Below are 27,756 nucleotides of genomic sequence, written 5' to 3'. Positions count from 1 at the left end.
GCGTTAATTGTTGATCTATCCTTGTGTATACATGCAAGTCAATTTGTACTATATAGATGTATGTACTCTCATATCGTCCAAATTGACCAGCGATATCGTCCAGTGTGTTGGTAAAATCAACCATCGATAATATCAGTGGTCAGTAATATCGCTGGTCGATAATATCGGTAACATCGCCCAGTGTGTAGGGCCCATTAGAGTTTCAGAAGCTGGATTTAAAGGGGCAATAATATTATAATTAAATACAATCCCAGCGGCCTATACAGACAGAGGCGCTGCGGATTTGAAAAGATGCTGATTAGTAAATTTACCCCAGAGACTATTTTGTCCCAATGTTTCCTTTTTCATATGTTAATTTAATACACGGGTAGACACCCTGACACATACCGTTACATTAGAAATATGGCAGACATAATATTTTTATATTTAGACAGTTGTTTATTATCTTTATATCAATGGATCACAGACACTGTCTTCCATGGAAAATTAGACATGCAAGGGGACATAGATATTTTTGCTGTGGGGTGAGGCAAAGACATTGTGTACAACGGAGCCAGAAGAACAGGTTGTGGAACAGTCGCCATGGTGATGATTAGTCAGACTCAGCAGATGGATCCTCTCCCATAGCTACAAAACAGATGAGACACAAATTAGCTCATACCAGCCCTGATGTAGAGGTGGGAGCAAATCAAATAAAGAGAAGTAGCTACTTTCCTCTCAGGCAAACATGCATCAGCCCCCATAGCCACACCCCTACATAGTAAACCCCACCCCTAACACTGTCCGCTCACTTCTTCATGGGGACCAGCTGATGATATTGCAGGGCTGGACTGGAGCACTCACCATCCTCACCACCTGTGTTGACCCACCTTCAGTTACATGGCTGGGATCAGTGACTGGTCATCCCGATAAAGGGCATGATTCAGAAATGTACGCAATGTCGATATTGTATGCAGTGGATCAATTTTTTGCAACTGCGCATGCAACAGAGCCAGACTGCGCACACGCAGCAATTGAATTATGATTTTGCACAGACAGAGTATTTATTCACAAAGTGAGTGTCAGGTAGTCATTGTTTAGGGGAAGGCAATGGGGGTGGCTAGTAAAACACAGGCGTGTCGGGAACATTTTCTGGCCATGCCAAAGTCAGCCACTGCAAATTCACTCGTAGCTCGAGAGCCCTTGGCATCCTAGGAGAGCCGCTCTGTTTGAGTCAGCATAGACTTGCTCAGAAGTTTGATGGTTGATTTATGTGCATGTTATGTTTCCGCTTGTGTACGTAAGCGGTGGCTGTGAGATGCCAGCATCGCGTTTCTTTAGGCACAAGACGACGTCTGAGTCATTAGCATATTTTTGCAAATACACAACTAGCGTAATCGCATCTGTAAATGCATTTCTGTACATCTCTGAATTAGGACCAGAAGTATTCTGGATATTGGTTTTTATGTATTTTGGTATAATTGCATGCCATAATGAGATATCATGGGGATAGGACCCAAGTCTAAGCACAGAATGCATTTACGCTTTGTATACTGTACACCTTATACACACAGCCTGAAGGTAATTTAATTAGAGATGAGCGCCTGAAATTTTTCGGGTTTTGTGTTTTGGTTTTGGGTTCGGTTCCGCGGCCGTGTTTTGGGTTCGACCGCGTTTTGGCAAAACCTCACCGAATTTTTTTTGTCGGATTCGGGTGTGTTTTGGATTCGGGTGTTTTTTTAAAAAAACACTAAAAAACAGCTTAAATCATAGAATTTGGGGGTCATTTTGATCCCATATTATTATTAACCTCAAAAACCATAATTTCCACTCATTTTCAGTCTATTCTGAATACCTCACACCTCACAATATTATTTTTAGTCCTAAAATTTGCACCAAGGTCGCTGGATGACTAAGCTAAGCGACACTAGTGGCCGACACAAACACCTGGCCCATCTAGGAGTGGCACTGCAGTGTCACGCAGGATGTCCCTTCCAAAAAACCCTCCCCAATCAGCACATGACGCAAAGAAAAAAAGAGGCGCAATGAGGTAGCTGACTGTGTGAGTAAGATAAGCGACCCTAGTGGCCGACACAAACACCGGGCCCATTTAGGAGTGGCACTGCAGTGTCACGCAGGATGTCCCTTCCAAAAAACCCTCCCCAATCAGCACATGACGCAAAGAAAAAAAGAGGCGCAATGAGGTAGCTGACTGTGTGAGTAAGATTAGCGACCCTAGTGGCCGACACAAACACCGGGCCCATTTAGGAGTGGCACTGCAGTGTCACGCAGGATGTCCCTTCCAAAAAACCCTCCCCAATCAGCACATGACGCAAAGAAAAAAAGAGGCGCAATGAGGTAGCTGACTGTGTGAGTAAGATTAGCGACCCTAGTGGCCGACACAAACACCGGGCCCATTTAGGAGTGGCACTGCAGTGTCACGCAGGATGTCCCTTCCAAAAAACCCTCCCCAATCAGCACATGACGCAAAGAAAAAAAGAGGCGCAATGAGGTAGCTGACTGTGTGAGTAAGATTAGCGACCCTAGTGGCCGACACAAACACCGGGCCCATTTAGGAGTGGCACTGCAGTGTCACGCAGGATGTCCCTTCCAAAAAACCCTCCCCAATCAGCACATGACGCAAAGAAAAAAAGAGGCGCAATGAGGTAGCTGACTGTGTGAGTAAGATTAGCGACCCTAGTGGCCGACACAAACACCGGGCCCATTTAGGAGTGGCACTGCAGTGTCACGCAGGATGTCCCTTCCAAAAAACCCTCCCCAATCAGCACATGACGCAAAGAAAAAAAGAGGCGCAATGAGGTAGCTGACTGTGTGAGTAAGATTAGCGACCCTAGTGGCCGACACAAACACCGGGCCCATTTAGGAGTGGCACTGCAGTGTCACGCAGGATGTCCCTTCCAAAAAACCCTCCCCAATCAGCACATGACGCAAAGAAAAAAAGAGGCGCAATGAGGTAGCTGACTGTGTGAGTAAGATTAGCGACCCTAGTGGCCGACACAAACACCGGGCCCATTTAGGAGTGGCACTGCAGTGTCACGCAGGATGTCCCTTCCAAAAAACCCTCCCCAAATAGCACATGACGCAAAGAAAAATAAAAGAAAAAAGAGGTGCAAGATGGAATTGTCCTTGGGCCCTCCCACCCACCCTTATGTTGTATAAACAAAACAGGACATGCACACTTTAACCAACCCATCATTTCAGTGACAGGGTCTGCCACACGACTGTGACTGATATGACGGGTTGGTTTGGACCCCCCCAAAAAAGAAGCAATTAATCTCTCCTTGCACAAACTGGCTCTACAGAGGCAAGATGTCCACCTCATCATCACCCTCCGATATATCACCGTGTACATCCCCCTCCTCACAGATTATCAATTCGTCCCCACTGGAATCCACCATCTCAGCTCCCTGTGTACTTTGTGGAGGCAATTGCTGCTGGTCAATGTCTCCGCGGAGGAATTGATTATAATTCATTTTAATGAACATCATCTTCTCCACATTTTCTGGATGTAACCTCGTACGCCGATTGCTGACAAGGTGAGCGGCGGCACTAAACACTCTTTCGGAGTACACACTTGTGGGAGGGCAACTTAGGTAGAATAAAGCCAGTTTGTGCAATGGCCTCCAAATTGCCTCTTTTTCCTGCCAGTATAAGTATGGACTGTGTGACGTGCCTACTTGGATGCGGTCACTCATATAATCCTCCACCATTCTTTCAATGGTGAGAGAATCATATGCAGTGACAGTAGACGACATGTCCGTAATCGTTGTCAGGTCCTTCAGTCCGGACCAGATGTCAGCATCAGCAGTCGCTCCAGACTGCCCTGCATCACCGCCAGCGGGTGGGCTCGGAATTCTGAGCCTTTTCCTCGCACCCCCAGTTGCGGGAGAATGTGAAGGAGGAGATGTTGACAGGTCGCGTTCCGCTTGACTTGACAATTTTCTCACCAGCAGGTCTTTCAACCCCAGCAGACTTGTGTCTGCCGGAAAGAGAGATCCAAGGTAGGCTTTAAATCTAGGATCGAGCACGGTGGCCAAAATGTAGTGCTCTGATTTCAACAGATTGACCACCCGTGAATCCTTGTTAAGCGAATTAAGGGCTCCATCCACAAGTCCCACATGCCTAGCGGAATCGCTCCGTGTTAGCTCCTCCTTCAATGTCTCCAGCTTCTTCTGCAAAAGCCTGATGAGGGGAATGACCTGACTCAGGCTGGCAGTGTCTGAACTGACTTCACGTGTGGCAAGTTCAAAGGGCATCAGAACCTTGCACAACGTTGAAATCATTCTCCACTGCGCTTGAGACAGGTGCATTCCACCTCCTATATCGTGCTCAATTGTATAGGCTTGAATGGCCTTTTGCTGCTCCTCCAACCTCTGAAGCATATAGAGGGTTGAATTCCACCTCGTTACCACTTCTTGCTTCAGATGATGGCAGGGCAGGTTCAGTAGTTTTTGGTGGTGCTCCAGTCTTCTGTACGTGGTGCCTGTACGCTGAAAGTGTCCCGCAATTTTTCTGGCCACCGACAGCATCTCTTGCACGCCCCTGTCGTTTTTTAAATAATTCTGCACCACCAAATTCAAGGTATGTGCAAAACATGGGACGTGCTGGAATTTGCCCATATTTAATGCACACACAATATTGCTGGCGTTGTCCGATGCCACAAATCCACAGGAGAGTCCAATTGGGGTAAGCCATTCCGCGATGATCTTCCTCAGTTGCCGTAAGAGGTTTTCAGCTGTGTGCGTATTCTGGAAACCGGTGATACAAAGCGTAGCCTGCCTAGGAAAGAGTTGGCGTTTGCGAGATGCTGCTACTGGTGCCGCCGCTGCTGTTCTTGCGGCGGGAGTCCATACATCTACCCAGTGGGCTGTCACAGTCATATAGTCCTGACCCTGCCCTGCTCCACTTGTCCACATGTCCGTGGTTAAGTGGACATTGGGTACAACTGCATTTTTTAGGACACTGGTGAGTCTTTTTCTGACGTCCGTGTACATTCTCGGTATCGCCTGCCTAGAGAAGTGGAACCTAGATGGTATTTGGTAACGGGGGCACACTGCCTCAATAAATTGTCTAGTTCCCTGTGAACTAACGGCGGATACCGGACGCACGTCTAACACCAACATAGTTGTCAAGGCCTCAGTTATCCGCTTTGCAGCAGGATGACTGCTGTGATATTTCATCTTCCTCGCAAAGGACTGTTGAACAGTCAATTGCTTACTGGAAGTAGTACAAGTGGGCTTACGACTTCCCCTCTGGGATGACCATCGACTCCCAGCAGCAACAACAGCAGCGCCAGCAGCAGTAGGCGTTACACGCAAGGATGCATCGGAGGAATCCCAGGCAGGAGAGGACTCGTCAGAATTGCCAGTGACATTGCCTGCAGGACTATTGGCATTCCTGGGGAAGGAGGAAATTGACACTGAGGGAGTTGGTGGGGTGGTTTGCGTGAGCTTGGTTACAAGAGGAAGGGATTTACTGGTCAGTGTACTGCTTCCGCTGTCACCCAAAGTTTTTGAACTTGTCACTGACTTATTATGAATGCGCTGCAGGTGACGTATAAGGGAGGATGTTCCGAGGTGGTTAACGTCCTTACCCCTACTTATTACAGCTTGACAAAGGGAACACACGGCTTGACACCTGTTGTCCGCATTTCTGTTAAAATAGTTCCACACCGAAGAGCTGATTTTTTTGGTATTTTCACCAGGCATGTCAAAGGCCATATTCCTCCCACGGACAACAGGTGTCTCCCTGGGTGCCTGACTTAAACAAACCACCTCACCATCAGAATCCTCCTGGTCAATTTCCTCCCCAGCGCCAGCAACACCCATATCCTCCTCATCCTGGTGTACTTCAACACTGACATCTTCAATCTGACTATCAGGAACTGGACTGCGGGTGCTCCTTCCAGCACTTGCAGGGGGCGTGCAAATGGTGGAAGGCGCATGCTCTTCACGTCCAGTGTTGGGAAGGTCAGGCATCGCAACCGACACAATTGGACTCTCCTTGTGGATTTGGGATTTCGAAGAACGCACAGTTCTTTGCGGTGCTACTGCTTTTGCCAGCTTGAGTCTTTTCATTTTTCTAGCGAGAGGCTGAGTGCCTCCATCCTCATGTGAAGCTGAACCACTAGCCATGAACATAGGCCAGGGCCTCAGCCGTTCCTTGCCACTCCGTGTGGTAAATGGCATATTGGCAAGTTTACGCTTCTCCTCCGACAATTTTATTTTAGGTTTTGGAGTCCTTTTTTTACTGATATTTGGTGTTTTGGATTTGACATGCTCTGTACTATGACATTGGGCATCGGCCTTGGCAGACGACGTTGCTGGCATTTCATCGTCTCGGCCATGACTAGTGGCAGCAGCTTCAGCACGAGGTGGAAGTGGATCTTGATCTTTCCCTAATTTTGGAACCTCAACATTTTTGTTCTCCATATTTTAATAGGCACAACTAAAAGGCACCTCAGGTAAACAATGGAGATGGATGGATACTAGTATACAATTATGGACGGACTGCCGAGTGCCGACACAGAGGTAGCTACAGCCGTGAACTACCGTACTGTGTCTGCTGCTAATATAGACTGGTTGATAAAGAGATGTCGTAGTATGTATGTATGAAGAAGAAAGAAAAAAAAACCACGGGTAGGTGGTATACAATTATGGACGGACTGCCGAGTGCCGACACAGAGGTAGCCACAGCCGTGAACTACCGTACTGTACTGTGTCTGCTGCTAATATAGACTGGTTGATAAAGAGATGTAGTAGTATGTATGTATAAAGAAGAAAGAAAAAAAAAACACGGGTAGGTGGTATACAATTATGGACGGACTGCCGAGTGCCGACACAGAGGTAGCCACAGCCGTGAACTACCGTACTGTACTGTGTCTGCTGCTAATATAGACTGGTTGATAAAGAGATGTCGTAGTATGTATGTATGAAGAAGAAAGAAAAAAAACCACGGTTAGGTGGTATACAATTATGGACGGACTGCCGAGTGCCGACACAGAGGTAGCCACAGCCGTGAACTACCGTACTGTACTGTGTCTGCTGCTAATATAGACTGGTTGATAAAGAGATGTCGTAGTATGTATGTACAGGTTGAGTATCCCTTATCCAAAATGCTTGGGACCAGAGGTATTTTGGATATCGGATTTTTCCGTATTTTGGAATAATTGCATACCATAATGAGATATCATGGTGATGGGACCCAAGTTTAAGCACAGAAGGCATTTATGTTTCATATACACCTTATACACACAGCCTGAAGGTAATTTTAGCCAATATTTTTTACAAATTTGTGCATTAAACAAAGTGTGTCTATATTCACACAATTAATTTATGTTTCATATACATCTTATACACACAGCCTGAAGGTCATTTAATACAATTTTTTTAATAACTTATGTTTTAAAATAAGTGTGTGTACATTGAGTCATCAAAAAACAAAGGTTTCACTATCTCACTCTCACTCAAAAAAGTCCGTATTTTGGAATATTCCGTATTTCGGAATATTTGGATATGGGATACTTAACCTGTATAAAGAAGAAAGAAAAAAAAACCACGGTTAGGTGGTATACAATTATGGACGGACTGCCGAGTGCCGACACAGAGGTAGCCACAGCCGTGAACTACCGTACTGTACTGTGTCTGCTGCTAATATAGACTGGTTGATAAAGAGATGTCGTAGTATGTATGTATGAAGAAGAAAGAAAAAAAAACCACGGTTAGGTGGTATACAATTATGGACGGACTGCCGAGTGCCGACACAGAGGTAGCCACAGCCGTGAACTACCGTACTGTACTGTGTCTGCTGCTAATATAGACTGGTTGATAAAGAGATGTCGTAGTATGTATGTATAAAGAAGAAAGAAAAAAACCCACGGTTAGGTGGTATACAATTATGGACGGACTTCCGAGTGCCGACACAGAGGTAGCCACAGCCGTGAACTACCATACTGTACTGTGTCTGCTGCTAATATAGACTGGTTGATAAAGAGATGTAGTAGTATGTATGTATAAAGAAGAAAGAAAAAAAAAACCACGGGTAGGTGGTATACAATTATGGATGGACTGCCGAGTGCCGACACAGAGGTAGCTACAGCCGTGAACTACCGTACTGTGTCTGCTGCGACTGGATGATAAATAATGATATAAAAAATATATATATATCACTACTGCAGCCGGACAGGTATATATATTATATAATGACGGACCTGCTGGACACTGTCTGTCAGCAGAATGAGTTTTTTATAGAATAAAAAAAAAACACCACACAAGTGAAGTCACACGACGAGTGTTTAACTTTTTCAGGCAATCACAATATAGTATACTACTAACTATACTGGTGGTCAGTGTGGTCAGGTCACTGGTCAGTCACACTGGCAGTGGCACTCCTGCAGCAAAAGTGTGCACTGTTTAATTTTAATATAATATGTACTCCTGGCTCCTGCTATAACCTATAACTGGCACTGCAGTGCTCCCCAGTCTCCCCCACAATTATAAGCTGTGTGAGCTGAGCACAGTCAGATATATAATATATACATAGATGATGCAGCACACTGGGCTGAGCAGTGCACACAGATATGGTATGTGACTGTCTTGTACTCCTGGCTCCTGCTATAACCTATAACTGGCACTGCAGTGCTCCCCAGTCTCCCCCACAATTATAAGCTGTGTGAGCTGAGCACAGTCAGATATATAATATATACATAGATGATGCAGGCATGCAGCACACTGGGCTGAGCAGTGCACACAGATATGGTATGTGACTGAGTCACTGTGTGTACCGTTTTTTTCAGGCAGAGAACGGATATATTAAATAAAACAACTGCACTGCTGGTGGTCACTGTGGTCAGTCACTAAACTCTGCACTCTCTTCTACAGTATCAGCCTCAGGTCAATCTCTCTCTCTCTCTCCTAATCTAAATGGAGAGGACGCCAGCCACGTCCTCTCCCTATCAATCTCAATGCACGTGTGAAAATGGCGGCGACGCGCGGCTCCTTATATAGAATCCGAGTCTCGCGAGAATCCGACAGCGTCATGATGACGTTCGGGCGCGCTCGGGTTAACCGAGCAAGGCGGGAAGATCCGAGTCGCTCGGACCCGTGAAAAAAAACATGAAGTTCGTGCGGGTTCGGATTCAGAGAAACCGAACCCGCTCATCTCTAAATTTAATACACTATTTGTAATAATTCTGTGCAACAAAGTTTGTGTACATTGAACCATCAAAAATCAAAGTTGTGCTCTGGATTTCGGAATATTCTGGATAACGCAATTCTGGATATGGGCAGAGGCGTAGGTGTCGTACGTGCAGGGATTGTGGTTGCTAGGGGGCCCTGGCCACGTCCAGGGCCCGGCCCTCCACTCCGCCTGCACCTGGATAATATGCCTAATTGCTAGCCACACACTTACTACAGACCTGTGCCCCGTAGCTTCTCCTCTATCAGCAGTGTGCTGCTGCAGGCACATCTGCTGTCAGTGTTTTACGGGTAACGGATGGCTCTGACTCCCCGTTCTCACTGATGTTGGGAGGATCATTGCTTAGTCTGGCTCCTCCCAGCATCAGTGAGGATGGAGAGACACGGAGCCAGCGGCCGGGATATTGATAGCAGATGTGCCTGCAGCAGCACACTGCTGATAGAGGAGAAGCTGCGGGGCACAGGAGGTGAGTGCCCGCCCGCACAGTGTCCGGCGGTGATGGTGGGGCGGGTTTGCGGGGAGCTGATGCAGCAGGGCTGTGAACGGGAAGGGGGGAGGGGGGGGAGAAAAAGTTGCTATGGGGCCCCATATGTCTTAGCTACGCTCCTGGACATGGGAGACTCAACCTGTAATAGTCAGGGCCATAGTAACCCATGGCCGTGTATTTTGGGACCCTCCGGCACTTCAGTCTTTCATCCATCTACAGCTGATGTTGGGAAGCAGAGCTTATGCCATCATTTACAGTGACACTGATACCCAGTTGAAATAAAGTCCGCTGACCTCTTTTGTCACAGTGCAATCGTACTTCCTTTTCTTTTCACTTTTGAAATAGCGCTCGTGCCCTATTGTTCTGCTATCGACCCCACCCTTTGTCTCAAAGCAAAACTTAGCTGACTACAAGTGTGCAGTGGCATCACAGGGCTGGTGCGGGGGGCACGCACCCGGGTGTAACCCTCAGAGGGGGTGATACCAAAGTGTCGGAGCCGGGTGCTGCTTGGATCATAGGGCACTCCTATATCTATTGGGCGGGGGAAGTGGGCAATGGTGGTGAATTGGCTGTGTAAGAGGGGCATGGTGTGGGCAATAAGGGCAGAAACATGGAATGGCAAACCCGACATATTAATAAATCACCTTGGGGGGAATTACCTGGGTAGGACAAAATTGCTGAATTTAGACATGCAGTGAGTGACCAATCGCTGGAAGGCAGTCATCATTATTGGGTCTAACATTGTCCTCCGTAGGATGTGAAAGGGAGCCAGATGAGGATGGGCAGTGGATAGGGCTTGTAAGAGGGTAAACGCAGCCATTAGCAAAGTCATCAACTCCTTCAATAGCAAGTGCATTCAACACCCGGACATTACAGCAAAATGCGCTGGAAATTGTCGGGAGAACAGTGTTAATTTATCGGAAGTCACATTGGATTTATTAAACAACAGGTTGCAGAAGGTTATAGAGGCGGTTCATAAGGACCTTGTGTGGTTGTATAGCCATAAACAGAGGCCCACGGTGCACACACCCTAAAGCAAAGCAGCAGCACATCTGGTGGTAGTGGTAATAAAATCTGTGGGGAGAGGGGTGGTAGTGGTGTAATGTATTCATAGATAGTTTGCGTGGTGTAATGAGGGGAGAGGGGGTGGTGATGTAATGTATGGTGATACAGTGGTATAATGTGTGGGGAGAGAGGTGGTGGTGGTGGTGTAATGTGTGGTGAGAAGGGTGGTTGTGATGTAATTTAAGAGGAGAGGGTTCACGTTGTGTAATGTCAGGAGAGCGGTGGTGGTGTAATGTGTGGGGAGAGCGGTGGTGGTGTTATGTGTGGTAAGAAGGGTGGTAGTGGTGTAATTTAAGTTGAGAGGGTTCTCGTAGTGTAATGTGTGGGGAGAGAGAGGTTGGTGTAATGTGTGGGGAGACGGGTGATGGTGGAATGTATGGGGAGTCAGGTGGTAGTGGTGTAATGTATGGAGAGAGGGTTCGCGGTAGTGTAATGTGTAGGGAGATGGGTGGTAGTGGTGTAATGTATGGAGAGAGGGTTCGCGGTCGTGTAATGTGTGGGGAGAGAGTTGTTGGGGGTGTAATGTGTGGGGAGATCGGTGTTTGTGGCGTATTGTATGGAGAGAGGAACCAAAGTGGTGGAGACGAATTTCCCCTTAGGCGCTCAACATAACAATACAGAAAATATTAAAAAATAATGATATTAAAAATGAAGTGATACATTCCTTAATGGGTAGAAGAAATCCAGGACATAGTTGCACTCCTCCTCCACTTATCAATACCTCACGAATGCAGGGAAGTATGTAAAGAAAAAGATCATAGCATGTGTCGTACAGTCACAATTTAATTTTTGAAATCACTGACACACATTAACATAAACACAATCCACATAAAAAACACAATCCACATAAAAGAATTGTCCACAAAGTTCTGCTGAGAATGGGAGGCCAGAATAATTACCAAAAAGAATTGAGAACTGATTTTTGTCAGATCTCAAAAATGGCAGTTTGTGATATAGTCACCAAGCGTCTCTCCGGAAAAGACCACTGGAACCAGCCTTGGCAATCAGTTCAGCTCTCCAGATCTTTTATCATCAGCAGCTTCGGAGTCCGGTAGGTCCCTTAATTACCTAATTAATTAAGGGACCTACCGGACTCCGAAGCTGCTGATGATAAAAGATCTGGAGAGCTGAACTGATTGCCAAGGCTGGTTCCAGTGGTCTTTTCCGGAGAGACGCTTGGTGACTATATCACAAACTGCCATTTTTGAGATCTGACAAAAATCAGTTCTCAATTCTTTTTGGTAATTATTCTGGCCTCCCATTCTCAGCAGAACTTTGTGGACAATTCTTTTATGTGGATTGTGTTTTTTATGTGGATTGTGTTTATGTTAATGTGTGTCAGTGATTTCAAAAATTAAATTGTGACTGTACGACACATGCTATGATCTTTTTCTTTACATACTTCCCTGCATTCGTGAGGTATTGATAAGTGGAGGAGGAGTGCAACTATGTCCTGGATTTCTTCTACCCATTAAGGAATGTATCACTTCATTTTTAATATCATTATTTTTTAATATTTTCTGTATTGTTATGTTGAGCGCCTAAGGGGAAATTCGTCTCCACCACTTTGGTTTCTCTCGGTTATACATTTCTTGGTACTTTTGGAGGGGTGCCTTGGAGATTGTGAGTACCCACTAGGCTGCTTTGTGATTTTTGCGCAATTAAGAGGTCCCGAAGGGATTTTTTCTGTATTCAATGTATGGAGAGAGGGTTCGCGGTGGTTTAATGTGTGGGGAGATGGGTGCTAGTGGTGTAATGTGTAGGGAGAGCGGTGGTGGTGTTATGTGTGGTAAGAAGGGTGGTAGTGGTGTCATTTAAGTTGAGAGGGTTCACGTAGTGTAATGTGTTGGTAGAGCGGTGTTAGTGTAATGTGTGAGGAGAGCGGTGTTGGTGTAATGTGTGAGGAGAGCGGTGGTGGTGTGTGAGGAGACGGGTGATGGTGGAATATATGGGGAGTCAGGTGATAGTGGTGTAATGTATGGAGAGAGGGCTTGCGGTGGTTTAATGTGTGGGGAGAGAGGTGTTGGTGCTGTAATGTGTGGGGAGATAGGTGTTAGTGGCGTAATGTATGGAGAGAGGGTTCGCGGTGGTTTAATGTGTGGGGAGATGGGTGATAGTGGTGTAATGGGGTGTAGTATGGCTGACCGGCGGTCAGCATACTGACGCCGGGATCCCGGCAGCATACTGACACCGGGATCCCGGCGGGGAGGGGCGAGTGCAGCAAGCCCCTTGTGGGCTCGCTGCGCTCTCCACGCTGCGGGCTCGGTGGCGACCTGCGGACGCCACAGATTCTATTCCCACTATATGGGTGTCGTGGACACCCACGAGTGGAAATAGTCCCTGTTGGTTGGCATACCGACCATCGGGATAGTGAGTGGGCGGGATGTTGGTGGAGGTCATGTGACCGTCGGTCTCCCGACCGCTGGTCACATGAATACCACCCGTGTGATGTATGGAAAGAGGGTTTGCGGTGGTGTAATGTGTGGGGAGATGGGTGGTAGTGGTGTAATGTATGGAGAGAGGGCTCGTGGTGGTGTAATGTGGGGAGAGGGGTGGTGGTGGTGGTGTAATGCGTGGGGAGATGGGTGGTAGTGGTGTAAGGTATGGGGAGAGGGTTCGCGGTGGTATAATGTGTGGGGAGATGGGTGGTAGTGGTGTAATGTATGGAGAGAGGGTTCGCGGTGGTGTAATGTGTGGGGAGATGGGTGGTAGTGGTGTAATGTATGGAGAGAGGGTTCGTGGTGGTGTAATGTGGGGAGAGGGGTGGTGGTGGTGGTGTAATGTGTGGGGAAATGGGTGGTAGTGGTGTAATGTATGGAGAGAGGGTTCACGGTGGTGTAATCTGTGGGGAGATGGGTGGTAGTGGTGTAATGTATGGAGAGAGGGTTCGCGGTGGTGTAATGTGTGGGGAGATGGGTGGTAGTGGTGTAATGTATGGAGAGAGGGTTCGCGGTGGTGTAGTGTGTGGGGAGAGGGGTGGTGGTGGTTTAATGTGTGGGAAGAGAGATGTTGGTGGTGTAATGTGTGGGCATATGGGTTGTAATGGCGTAATGTATGGAGAGAGGGTTTGCGTGGTGTAATGTGGGAGGAGGGGGTTGGTGGTAGTGTAATGCCTGGGGTGAGGGGCGTTGGTGGTAGTGTAATGCATGGGGAGAGGGGTGGTGGTGGTGTAATGTGTGGGGAGAGGGGTGATGGTGGTGTAATGTGTGGGGAGAGAGTTGGTGGTGGCCTAATGTGGGGGGGAGAAGTGGCAGTGGTGAAATGTCTGGGGAAAAGGGGTGGTGGACGTAATGACGAGTAGAGGAGAACACTCATCATACTGAAATGTATCAGCAGGGTGTTGCTCCATCCTCTCCCCTCCTCACTGCACCACAATTCTCTGTCACATCCAGTTTTGAGTAGAGCTGCATCATATTTAATAACGAATTATTACATGTGGCCCAGCTCTGCTCCATAAAGCACTGTAGTTGTTGTTTTAGGGGCAATTACATTGCTTGGGTATAGGGCAGACCTACCTGCATTTTAAATTGGTTCCATACCCATAACTGTACATTACTGGAAGTGCAAAAATATCCCAAATATATTCAACTTGAAAAATTGTGCATACTGTATGCAGCACTTAGCATGTAGCTGTAAGATAATACATCCAAGGGCTACTGTACATAACGTGCTGGTTTCTACAAATGAATGTTCTATAAATGAATAATTATATTATGGCTTTATTTATGTCATATATGTACTTGTAATCATACTCACATTTACATGGCCAACAATGTACTTCAGTTCCATCTATGGTGTCAGAAGCGTTCATGGTGGTGGTGGTGGCCATGACGTCTATAACATTCACATCGGCTACGGTCTACACATGTGCATTCAATCACAACTCCTGGAGGGTAGGGGTTGGTACCAATGGGATAGCTCCCTGGTGGGACAACATAGCCTGGACCTAAGGGCACACCTACCACCTGATTATATACTGGCATATATCCTGGTGGGTTCTGAACATATGGCGGCTGCTGAACATACGGTGGTGGTATATATGGGGGCAGTCCACTGCCTATTCATGAAACAAAACATGGTTAATGTTACAACAGTACTTGTCTTTTATGAATGCATGCAGGAGTAGATATAAATAATAAGGGTTATTCACGCACAGGCGAAAAAGAATGGAAAGAGACATTTTATGACATCACGTCTATTGCACCAGCTTTTACAGGGAACTGAAGGGATGTTTTTACTTTAGGTGTTTAATTTTATTGAAAATAAATTGCAAATAATCTATCAAAATCAGAAGATCCATTATTTCCAGCAACTGTGTCTGTGCACCATCTCATTTCATAGTTACTGTACTTCTTACAGTGTAAGGAGTCCTGTGGGGGGACTTACCCACTTAAACATCTGGTGGACCCCGTTGCCAGACAGGGGGGTAGATGTATTAATTGCCATTATGAATGCAGGATGTGTGCTACATGACTATGCGCCCCTGTCTAAATCGGCGCTGCAATCTACAAGACAGCGTGCTGATGTGCGGCCCAATGTATTAACAGTCAGCGGCACTGATCATTCCAACAGCTGCAGCTATCAATTTTGACAGCTGAAGGCGTCACTGCCCTATCTCTGCAGCAGGGAAAGTTCTGTCCCTGGCTGAGGTGGCTGCTGGCTCCGGGCTGCACGGGAAATCCCACGATAGTAGCGAGATCTCGCGCATGCCCAGTGAGCCATCCGGAGGTGAGACACAGCGCATCAGCACTAGGCTAATGCGCTGTGGGCTCTGGCGGGGATAGCCGGAGGGGGGAGCTTTTACTTCCCCACTTTGGCAAACAAGATGTTTATACATTTTCTCGATGTATGCTGTATAGGTATTAGTGATAAAAGGGGTGGGGGTAGGAGACAGGGGTGGTCAGGAGATGCTGGGCCCCCTACCCTGCAGCGCTATGTGTGGAGCACACTACGCACACACCTAGTTACGGCCCTGCACAAATGTGATGACCAAAAGCTTTTCCTGGAAAGGGAAATTCCACTAAATATGATATTAAAAACTACTGATTTCATTTTAATTCTCTTCAGAAATACAGATGTTCCCTCATCTGCTGTAAGCAAATCCATGAATGGCTCTGGGATGATGGAAGATTGCAGATCACTAACCTTGGTTTGGGTTCCACATGATGGGTAGTTCTGTAAATCAATAAAAGAAAAATACATTAAACCTTGAATACTATAGTGGGGTACTGCAGTCACCACTCATATTTGTTTTAGCTATTTCTAAGAGATGGCAGCACTTTGTTGTTTATGCTTTCTGGTGATCTTCTGGCAGGAAAAGGCCTATCCAGTAGCAGGCCTGAACTTGTGTTATTCATTAGCAGCAGTGTTGGGGAACCATATACCCCAGAATAGTGTTATTGTTAGGATTTTGTTACAGTTTCTCTCAGTTTTATGTTATTCTAAACCTCCTTATGATGATATAACACTACGGCAGGGGCGGATTGGCTATGGCGATCACAGGGAAGATCCCCGGTGGGCCAATGTGCATGTGGGGCCTGTTTTCTTTGTTGACATGTTGTGAGGGTTGGTGCTTCTGCCATGGTTACATGGTTACTTCTTTTATGCCGACCTACACAGGGGGGTGCCGTGAAACCCTCAGCCAGGGTCAGATCCAGGGAAGGGGAAGTGTGTGTGTGTGTGTGTGTGTGGGGGGGGGGGGGGGGGGGAGGCACGATCAGTGCGATCGCTAACCCCCTGCAGGCAGAGGAGACTCAGTGGCAGCAGCTTCCCTGCAGCAGTTGGGCTAGCGAGAGAGGCTGCTGCCAGCTGGCTAACAGGTAAAGGGAAGGGGGGCGGGGTGGAGTGTGGACCCAGGTTCCCTGCTGGGCCCCTCCGACAAGCCCGGTTCCAAATACTTAGTACCTGCTCTCGCTTGCAGGGAGCTACTCGTCGCTGCCCGGGTCGCAGCGGCTGCGTGTGACGTCATGCAGCCGCCGCAGCCCGCCTCCCCCCAACGGTCCAGGCATGCCTGCGTTGCCCGGACCACCCCCAAACGCCACCGGCCCGCCCCTTCCCACCCAGCGACCGCCTCTGCCTGTCAATCAGGCAGAGGTGATCGCAGTACTTCAAAAACGCACAGCACCGATCAGGTCTGAATCAGCCCCTAACTCCAATGCCCAAAATGTTTTAGTTCCACTAAGTGCTATTTTACTGGAAGAATAGGTTCATGGATGCCAGGTCTGGGGGTCTTTTTAAAAGAAGGCACTTAAAAGACTTTAAAATAAAACTTATGAAAAATACATTTTGGCCCAGAACTGGTTCAGGAACGGCACTAGTGATTATGTCATAGTTAATGAGCGATGCTTCGTTCCTGCTTTTTCCTACTGAAAATTAGCATCGGTTACACTACTGGAGGTACAGAGTGACATCGCTCAGTGATTTAATCCAAGTAAATATCCTGGTGAAAAAAATCCTTGATAACTGCTGGCAGTAGCAGCTCCAGAGGTGGGGCTGCAGCTCAGTCCAAAGTTCAAATAGTGGAGCCACACCAACTGCCATCCCAAACTGACTCACTGGCAGTTGAGGTGGCTCCCCTATTTGAACTTTGGACTGTGCTGCAGCCCCACCTCTGTATTCGCCACTGACTGCCAGCTTTTGGGGCTAATTGGATAGACCTCGGGGGATCAATTAACTGCAGAATTACAGCTGCTAATTGGATAGCGCCCATAGGGGGTTATTCAGAGTTGGTAGCAGTTTTGCTAAAATAGCAAAAACTGCTACTGATAAAATCGCATGCTGTGGGCTGCCCAGCACAGGGCAAGGTCGCCCAACATGTGTAGCACCACCCAACGATGCGATTGCAATTCAATTGTGATCGCATCGCAGATAGCAGCAAATAGAGGTCGACCCCTGTATACGCAGCTAGGCTGCATATACAGGCGCACCGCCGTCATGTTTCCCGTCACAGGAAAACGCAGCATCATACGGCCGCCCTGAAAACGGCCGTGACACGCCTGCATTTCCTGCACCACTCCCCACCAACGCCGCATCGCCACCCCTGACCGCCCGCTGCCTGTCAATCACTCGCATCCTTCAGTGAAAGTCTGTGCATGTGCTATGCAAGTGCTGCATGTGTGCAGATGGCCGAGACATTTTTGCAAAACTACGACCAACTCCGAATAGCCCCCATAGAGGACTATTTGCTAAGCCTTGGATGGAGATAAAGTACCAGCCAATCAGCTCCTAACAGCTATGTCACAGGTTGGGTTTGAAAAGTGACAGTTAAGAGCTGATTGGCTAGCACTTTATCGTCGTTAACTTTATCTCCATCCAAGGCTTCTAAAGGGGGGCATTTGTGATAAGAGCGGAGAAGTGAGCCAGTGGAGAAGTTGCCCCATCAACCAATCAGCAGCTCTGTATCATTTTATAGTATGCAAATTATAGATGTTACTTCAGTGCTGATTGGTTGACATGGGCACTTTTCCGCTGGCTCACTTCTCTGCTCTTATCACTGCTTAGTAAATGTCCCCCATCGTCTGATAACTCCCAAATCGTAAATAGTTCCATGGGTATCAATCTGCTGGCTGTTTGGCCATTTGAAACCCGATGCTGATTGCTGGCGGGTTTTTAATTCATCCTCCAAATAAGCAAATAGTTAATCCAGGGGTATAAACTGGTGGCAGGTTGAACACTCCTTCAAATCCAGCCTTTGGTATATTTAACTTGATGTGTGAAACATAAAACAGTACTAGCACACTCACACACAAATAAGACAGCAAACAATTAAAAGGAATGATACAGTTCTATGACCGGTAAGTGGTAAGCAGACAAAAATTGCGCTAGACAAACATAGGCACATGACACAAAGTAATCAGTAATTGATAGTCAATTTACAACACTCCACTAATCTGTCCTCTCCCTGCTACCACTAATTCATGCAACCTCTAGTATTAACTAATAGTAGCTGTGTAACTTCTATTGCGCAGGTGAGGTAGATTTATTGTAGTGCGTGTTTTTTTGGTATGAGAACGCTGCCCATTGCTGTGATTTTGAGTTTTAGAGCCATAAACGTTTTACTTATTCCACTTATCTACACCACCCTCATATTCATTGTAATGGTTACTCTACAGAGAAACGTCATAAAAATACAGGAGAGAATAGCTATAAGTATATAAATCATTTATGTACACAGTGTTTATAGAAGATGCTTCTTCCAGGTGTTGAACTTGAGAGTTAAAGCCGCAGGTTACATATTTCTGTATTATTGGGGGTCAATGTTTTATATATACACTGTAGTTATTCCATATAATGTGACTAATCTCCCTGTATTGTCTATGACACCTTCATTGGCCAATATAACACTGGCCACAAACACTCTCTTTTTCCTTTGAGTAACTCTGACATTTTAAGACATTATCAGTGTGATGTGAAGATAATAACCCTGTTAGTTATAGGGAAAGACGGGTTTCGGGAACATACCTGCTGCAACTGCTCCTGGAATCTCTGTGACCGTGGCAGGGTGCAGCCACATATATAAGACAAGAAGGCAGCAGGGAGGGGACAAGGACAATAGAGCGGTCATGTTGCCGGTTTCCATAACAGTATACATGACGAATGTGATTTTTGCCTTGCAAATTCTCTCAGGCAACAAATGAGTCAAAGGGGGAGATGTATCCTACCTTCTGAAGAGGTGAAGTTGCCCATAGCAACCAATCAGAAATATAAATTACTGTATTTAGTACTTTCTTTAAAATAAAAGCTAGAAGCTGGTTGGTGTGGCCAACTTCTCCACTATTCCTCTTCAGTAGATTTGATAAATCTCCCCCATAGTGTGGAACACCAACTTTAGAAAGAGACACATTTACTTATTGCCATAGTCGATAATGACAAAAGTGGAGGACATTTTTTTATCACAGAAGGAACTGAAAGGGCAAACAACCATTTAAGCCATATTTAATGATTACCCGTATTTATCAAGCCCAGGGCCGTAACTATGGATGTGTGAGTGCTTTACGGCCCTTGCTTCTGGCTAGCAGTCTAGGCGCACCCTGCAGCCAGTTTTGCTGCTTCAGTGCTCCCTGGCGCTTTCTTTGGACACTCCAGTCAGGTACCTTGCATTCTCCGCAGCACTCCAGTCAGGTACCTTGCATTCTCCGCAGCACTGACAGACAAGTAAATATCGTCTATGGGTGCATAGTGAAAGGACAGTCTGTGCTTACTGCTGCCGGTCACTCTCGCCTGTGAGCTAAGCATTGCGATTATTTTTTTTATAAATAGCCCTAAATAATATTTTCTATCATTGAGATAAGCGGCATTATTAAATAGGACTTATTGGAGCTATTTCATACATAGAGACATCTGTAACAAAGCTTGGAGAGAGATTAAGCAGAGAGAGACAAAGTACTAGCCAAATCAGCTCCTAACTGCTATGTTACAGGCTGTGTTTGAAAAACGACAGAAGCTGGTTGCTACTTTATCTCTCTCCTCTTTCTCTCTCTCCACTGGGATTTGATACATATGCCTCATAGACTCTTTCATCCTTGCCAGACTCCCAGGATGGTTCAAGGGAGAGGACAGCCTAAAAGAAGGTACGAACTCCCGGGGGTGGGCGGAGCTGTCGGTAATGTGGGTGGAGCTACAGTGGGGGGGGGCATCTTTGTAAAAATAAAGAATTATCCTTTGCATGAATAAACAATTTGTGCGCGTTGTATGCACGCTCCCCCAAAATAGGTTTTAGCCTCGTTGTAAGCGGCGTGGCATTGCTACAAGGGGCATGGTCTTGCAGGAAAAGACTACCTTATACCCCAGTATTGGAACCTGCACACCCAGACATTGCCCACCACAGGAAAAAAAAAATCCTGATTCATGCCCCTTACATTATTTGTCATGTTTCTGCCTTATAGTTATGCCCCTTACACAATATGCCACACACTGTAATGCCCATTAAACATTATTCCGCACACCATAATGCCCATAACACATTATGCCACACACCGTAATGCCCATTACACATTATGCCACACACCGTAATGCCCATTACACATTATGCCACACACCGTAATGCCCATTACACATTATTCCGCACACCATAATGCCCATTACACATTATGCCACACACCGCAATGCCCATTACACATTATGCCACACACTGTAATCAGTAATTGATAGTCAATTTGCAACACTCCACTAATCTGTCCTCTCCCTGCTACCACTAATTCATGCAACCTCTAGTATTAACTAATAGTAGCTGTGTAACTTCTATTGCGCAGGTGAGGTAGATTTACTGTAGTGCGTGTTTTGTTGGTATGAGAACGCTGCCCATTGCTGTGATTTTGAGTTTTAGAGCCATAAACGTTTTACTTATTCCACTTGTGTACACCACCCTCGTATTCATTGTAATGGTTTCTCTACAGAGAAGCGTCATAAAAATACAGGAGAGAATAGCTATAAGTATATAAATCATTTATGTACACAGTGTTTATAGAAGATGCTTCTTCCAGGTGTTGAACTTGAGAGTTAAAGCCGCAGGTTACATATTTCTGTATCATTGGGGGTCAATGTTTTATATATACACTGTAGTTATTCCATATAATGTGACTAATCTCCCTGTATTGTCTATGACACCTTCATTGGCCAATATAACACTGGCCACAAACACTCTCTTTTTCCTTTGGGTAACTCTGACATTTTAAGACATTATCAGTGTGATGTGAAGATAATAACCCTGTTAGTTATAGGGAAGGACGGGTTTTCGTATACATACCTGTTCCTGCTGCTCCTGGAATCTCTGTGACCGTGGCAGGGTGCAGCCACATATATAAGACAAGAAGGCAGCAGGGAGGGGACAAGCACAATAGAGCGGTCATGTTGCCGGTTTCCATTACAGTATGCATGACGGTGATTTTTGCCTTGCAAATTCTCTCAGGCAACAAGTCAAAGGGAAGATGTATCAAACTTTCTGAAGAGGTGAAGTTTCCCATAGCAACCAGAAATATAATTTATTAGGTATATTCTATAAAACAAAACTAGAAGCTTGTGGTTGCTGCTGTGGGCAACTTCTCCACTATTCATCTTCAGTAGATTTGATACATCTCCCCCATAGTGTGGAACACCAACTTTAGAGAAACACATTTACATATATATAGCCATAGTCAATATTGACAAAAGTGGAGGACATTTTTTTTTATTACAGATGGAACTGACAGGGCAAACGGCCATTTAAGCCAGATTTAAGGATTACCTATTTTTATCAAACCCAGTGCCGTTACTAGCTATGTGCAGTGCTGCATTTCCCAGGGCTGGTGCCGTTACTAGCTATGTGCAGTGCTGCATTTCCCAGGGCTGGTGTCGTTACTAGCTATGTGCAGTATTGCATTTCCCAGGGCTGGTGCCGTTACTAGCTATGTGCAGTGCTGCATTTCCCAGGGCTGGTGCCGTTACTAGCTATGTGCAGTGCTGCATTTCCCAGGGCTGGTGTCGTTACTAGCTATGTGCAGTACTGCATTTCCCAGGACTGGTGCCGTTACTAGCTATGTGCAGTGCTGCATTTCCCAGGGCTGGTGCCGTTACTAGCTATGTGCAGTACTGCATTTCCCAGGGCTGGTGCAGTTACTCATACTTGCCTACTTTTGAAAAAATATTTCAGGGAGATTGTGAAAGTAACACCTATCAGCGCGGACGTGTACTGCTACATCTGAGAGACGTGTCATAAAAAGTCGTTACATCCAAACGTAAATGAGCCCCAAAAAGTTAGTATACTGTAACTGTATACACATATACTGCAAGTGGCCATGAAAAACCTTATTTAAAATGCATGTAGCCATAGGGATCATTGTGCCTTATAACCAATACAGGGTAATGGTACTGATGATCCCATTTGAATGGATATATCTCTGATTTATTGTTCCCCCCTAGAATGTAACAGCTACATAATGGGGATAAGGTACAATGAGGGAGATTGCTAGTCTATTCAGGGAGTCAGGGAGATTGCTTCTATTTCAGGGAGTCTCCTGCAGAATGAGGGAGGGTAGGCAACTATGCCGTTACTAGCTATGTGCAGTGCTGCATTTCCCAGGGCTGGTGCCGTTACTAGCTATGTGCAGTGCTGCATTTCCCAGGGCTGTTGCCGTTACTAGCTATGTGCAGTGCTGCATTTCCCAGGGCTGGTGCCGTTACTAGCTATGTGCAGTGCTGCATTTCCCAGGGCTGGTGCTATTACTAGCTATACTGCATTGGGCTGGCAGCTGTCCTCACTGCGTGACATCATGACATCATGTGCTTAGGGGGAGGGGCCAGGCCAACACAGGACACTCTGAAGCCTTGTTAGAGCACTGATCAAGCCCACAGCATGCCATGGCGATCCCTGGTGATGGCCATCGCATGAGCAGGTGTGGATTAAGCCAGTAGGGGGCCCGTTGTGCAGACTCCATGCGGGCCCTCACATATGTTGCTGGTATATGCACCAAGTACACATGCACTGATCTCTGGGTTCATGGCCCCATGCACGTTTCTTGGGGGTCTATTCATGAAGCAGTGAAAAGAGTGGAGAAACAGACTAGTGGAGAAGTTGCCCATGGCCCATGGCAACCAATCAGCATCTCCCTTACATTTTATAGAATGTACCTAATAAAGACTTCCTTCAAAGCTGATTGGTTGCCATAGGCAACTTCACCATGGGTCCTTTTCTCCACTCTTTTCACTGTTTCATGAATAGACCCCTTGGTGTTCGTTTTACTTCTCATGTGCAAATCTTTGCGGAAATGTCGTCCACGCCATTTTCCCTAGTGATTTCTGCAGTGTTGATGGACAGGTAAGTATAGTCTATGGGTGCACAGCGACTGGACAGTCTATGTTTACTGCTGCCGGCCACTCTCGCCTGTGAGCTGAGCATTGCGGTTCTTTTTTGATAAATAGCCCTAAATAATATTTTCTATCATCGAGATAAGCAGCATTAGTAATTTGGATTTATTGGAGCTATTTGATACATAGGGGCATCTTGGAGAGATATGAATTGGAGAGAGATAAAGTACCAGCCAAATATCTCCTAACTGCTATGTTACAGGTTGTGTTTGAAAAATGACAGGAGCTGGTTGCCACTTTATCGCTCTCCAGGATTTGATACATATGCCTCATAGACTCTTTCATACTTGCCAGACTCCCAGGATGGTCCAAGTGAGAGGACATTCCGTGTGCACTATTTTAGCGATCTTCTGTATGATGTAAGCTTAAAAGTAAACACATAGCAGCAGGGTCTAACCATTACACTTGAAATACACTTGCTTCCCTCACTATGTGTAGGTGTCTACAGCTAATAGTCACTTCATAAATAGATACGGTCAGGTTGGGGTGTAGTACGGCTGACCGGCGGTCAGCTTACCGACGCCGGGATCCCGGCAGCATACCGACACCGGGATCCCCCGGCAGGGAGGGGCGAGTGCAGCAAGCCCCTTGCGGGCTCGCTGCGCTCGCCACGCTGCGGGCTCGGTGGCGACCTGCCACGGGTTCTATTCCCACTCTATGGGTGTCGTGGACACCCACGAGTGGAAATAGTTCCTGTTGGTCGGCATGCCGACCATCGGGATAGTGAGCCGTTGGGATGGTGGAGGAGGTCATGTGACTGTCGGTCAGCTGACCGCCGGTCACATGAATACCACCCGTCAGGTTGAAGGGAAATACTATAGTCACGTTCATTAGTAAGAGATGTCAGCTGAAAATCGTGTAAGATTTGACTCACCTTACAATAAACACATTGCAGGTATCAAGGGGCCACACCAAGGGCATCAGTCACGTTCCAACTTCTCCAGCATTCAGGCAATAATGATGGTTGGCCTATCCTAAAGTTTAATAATGTAATATTGTCGGTGGAGACTTTTCCCTGCCCAAATGTGAGGGTAACTAATTTATCACTGATAGTCATTTGGGAGGCAAAATGCCAACTTACAGTAGAAGGCGGGTGTTTAATAGTAATTGCAGAGTAATGAGCAGAGCCCTCCCTAAAACACTTTCTTGGATAAAAAAAAACATTTACTTTGTCACTGAGGACGTAACATCAAGCCCAGGAGTTTTTCTCAGGGATAGTAAGACGTTTGCATTTATGAAGGATATTCTTAATATATTAGACCCGTAGCTAGTAGTGATCAGTCCAATAGGATGACTAGTGTAATGAGGCCCATACATCTAAGCGGCGATTCCCTAATGCCGCTCCAACACGCCAATCGACAATTCCATTCGCCAATCGGCTAACTCCAATGATGTTGCAAAATACATGTTAAAAATCCCCGGGTCAGAATCAAGATTGTTCAGCATATTGGATTTCGTCTGGGAATTGACTCTATAAATTGCTGAAGTATTGACTCCATAAAGGAGGAGGTATCTGATACACCCCTAGAAATACCTTTGTTGAGGACCTCTGAAGCGGGCTATTTGAGGGGACCAGACGAAGAGGGTGGGCATGTATGTAACAAAGTACTGGCATTAGAAGTGTTATTGCCACGGTGACAAAAAGAGCTCATCCAGTAGGGATCAGGGCTGCTCTGGTGGTATAATACCACCGCTCTGCTTCCTGTAATTGAGAAACTGAGTGATGTCATTATAGTGTTGAAACAACAAAAACAGGCGTGCTGACCTACTGGAGGAATAAAAAAAAAATTACACAAATGGTTAGAGCTCCAATTGGAATAGCTGCCGCTTCCCAAATGATAATTGCAAACCCTCCTACTGTATGTGTAGAAAAAAAAAAAAAAGTAATATATGGGAGCGCTGCTATTTCCAATTGATGATCAACCTCACTCCTTAGAGTCATACACTTTGTAAGTGGTATTTTGTCATCACTCAGTGAAGGATAAATCTTTGCAACAACACATAAAAATTGATCTTATAATAAAAAAATTGTCATTTAATAGTTACAGTATACACAATAAGAAACAAGTCACATAAAATATTCCATATACAAAGTATATTCGATTTAATTTCAGTTCAGTGCCACCTTAGTCTCGTAATTATCTCTTATTGGGCACAATGTTGTCCCAAACATACGATATGGCAATTTGTGAGTGAGGTATAGAATAACTCAATTTATGCCGAATATTTTAAAGTTAAAAAGTCCTTAAAAAAATTATATATAATCAGTCTCTCTAAGCGTGTACACACTCCGCTCAATGGCCAGTTTAAATCTTTCAACTATTTATCGTGCCCTTTGTTAATTGCACAGTTGTTAGAAGCCACAAGTGATACGTTGTGCAGTCTTTCAGACTAAAGAGTTCAATACACAATCCTTGATGACAATATAATTTGCTTTTTTACGCCTATTGCGGCTTTCATAGATCACCTCTTAGCTATGATGATTTATAGTCACTCAGTCCTTTGGCCACAAATAATTTATCAAATAGTGTTCAAGACCATAAACTTATTGCACGGTCGCTAGTACTGCAGGATCCCAAATGGATGTTTCCTCCCTGTCACACTCGCGGCGCTGCGGCTGCCGCGCTTACCGCTCTGGGTGCGCTGGGTCTCCCGGCGGTCGTCGCCCCTGGTGGGCTCCGGGTCGTTGCGTCTTGCTGGCGCTGCCTCCGGCGGGTTCCCGGGGTGTGGGCGCCACCATTGCGCCTGGCGTCCATGGGAACGTGGTGAGCGGGTGACGTCATTGGCCCCTTCCGCCAATCGGGAGAGGGCGGGAAGTTCAAAGGCAGGCGCCGTACAGAGCCCCGGCGCCTGAGTATCGTCTTTCCAATGATCACCAGTGCTAGCAGCGTTCAGCGTGTTCCCAAGCTGAACGTCTCCTGTGTTCCAGCGTTGCAGAGTATCTTTCAGTGGGATATTCCCTGTGCTACCAGCGTTGCAGAGTATCTTTCAGTGGGACATTCTCTGTGCTACCAGCGTTACAGTGTATCACTCATATCACTCAGTGGAACATTCCCTGTGCTACCAGCGTTATAGTGTATCACTCAGTGGAACATTCCCTGTGCTACCAGCGTTATAGTGTATCACTCAGTGGAACATTCCCTGTGCTACCAGCGTTACAGTGTATCACTCAGTGGAACATTCCCTGTGCTACCAGCATTACAGTGTATCACTCAGTGGGACATTCTCTGCGTTACCAGCGTTACAGTGTATCTCTCAGAGGGACTTCTCCTGTGCTTCCAGTAGTACAGGGTATCCCTAAGTGTAATGCCTCCCATACTTCCAGAGTTACACTGAATCTCAAATCCTCATTTATTTCTTCAGCATCACTCACAAGTTCTTAATTCTTCTGTGTGCTTCAACATCGTTCTCAAATCTTCATTCATTTCTCCAACATCGCTCACAAGTTCTTCATTCTTCTGTGTGTTTCAACATCGTTCTCAAATCTTCATTCATTTCTTCAGCATCGCTCACAAGTTCTTCATTCTTCTGTGTGCTTCAACATCGTTCTCAAATCCTCATTTATTTCTTCAACATCGCTCACAAGTTCTTCATTCTTCTGTGTGCTTCAACATCATTCTCAAATCTTCATTCATTTCTCCAACATCGCTCACAAGTTCTTCATTCTTCTGTGTGTTTCAACATCGTTCTCAAATCTTCATTCATTTCTTCAGCATCGCTCACAAGTTCTTCATTCTTCTGTGTGCTTCAACATTGTTCTCAAATCTTCATTCATTTCTCCAACATCGCTCACAAGTTCTTCATTCTTCTGTGTGTTTCAACATCATTCTCAAATCCTCATTCATTTCTTCAACATCGCTCACAAGTTCTTCATTCTTCTGTGTGCTTCAGCATCGCCCCAAGCCTTGGCCACAACTAATTCTTTAACATTACACATCGGTTACAACGACTAAGTTCTGCATGAGGAAAACCTACATCCGGCCATCCCTGCTCCGGCCCAGCTGTGGTTCCTCTTCCCGATCATCGGAAGAACCCCCGAGTTCTCAACACTCCCAACCCAGGTCAGTGACAGTATACTCAGGCCACATGGACCCAGGGGATCAGAACCCAGAGTCAAGCGCCATCCAAAACTTGGCTTCCCGAGTTCAGAGTCAGGAGGCGGCACAGCG

At 46.1% G+C, this 27,756-nt stretch overlaps 1 long non-coding RNA gene across 5 annotated transcripts; it reads right to left on the bottom strand.

The window, feature by feature from the left end:
• Nucleotides 1–417: 417 nt before the first annotated feature.
• On the bottom strand, nucleotides 418–21,553 carry LOC134944589 (uncharacterized). 5 transcript variants are annotated; one of them, XR_010181904.1, is made up of 4 exons: nucleotides 21,492–21,553; nucleotides 15,893–15,922; nucleotides 14,504–14,804; nucleotides 418–627 (listed from the first exon to the last, which is right to left on the bottom strand). It is a non-coding gene; the product is annotated as an uncharacterized LOC134944589 (long non-coding RNA). The 5 variants fall into 5 exon arrangements; XR_010181905.1 differs by lacking the exon at nucleotides 21,492–21,553 and adding an exon at nucleotides 19,208–19,268; XR_010181906.1 differs by lacking the exon at nucleotides 21,492–21,553 and adding an exon at nucleotides 17,030–17,054.
• Nucleotides 21,554–27,756: the final 6,203 nt, after the last annotated feature.

Source organism: Pseudophryne corroboree, chromosome 7 (genome assembly GCF_028390025.1).
Source record: "Pseudophryne corroboree isolate aPseCor3 chromosome 7, aPseCor3.hap2, whole genome shotgun sequence".
Lineage (NCBI taxonomy): Eukaryota > Metazoa > Chordata > Amphibia > Anura > Myobatrachidae > Pseudophryne > Pseudophryne corroboree.
Note: the sequence above shows the minus strand (reverse complement) of the source record. Positions and strands in the feature narration are given on the sequence as shown.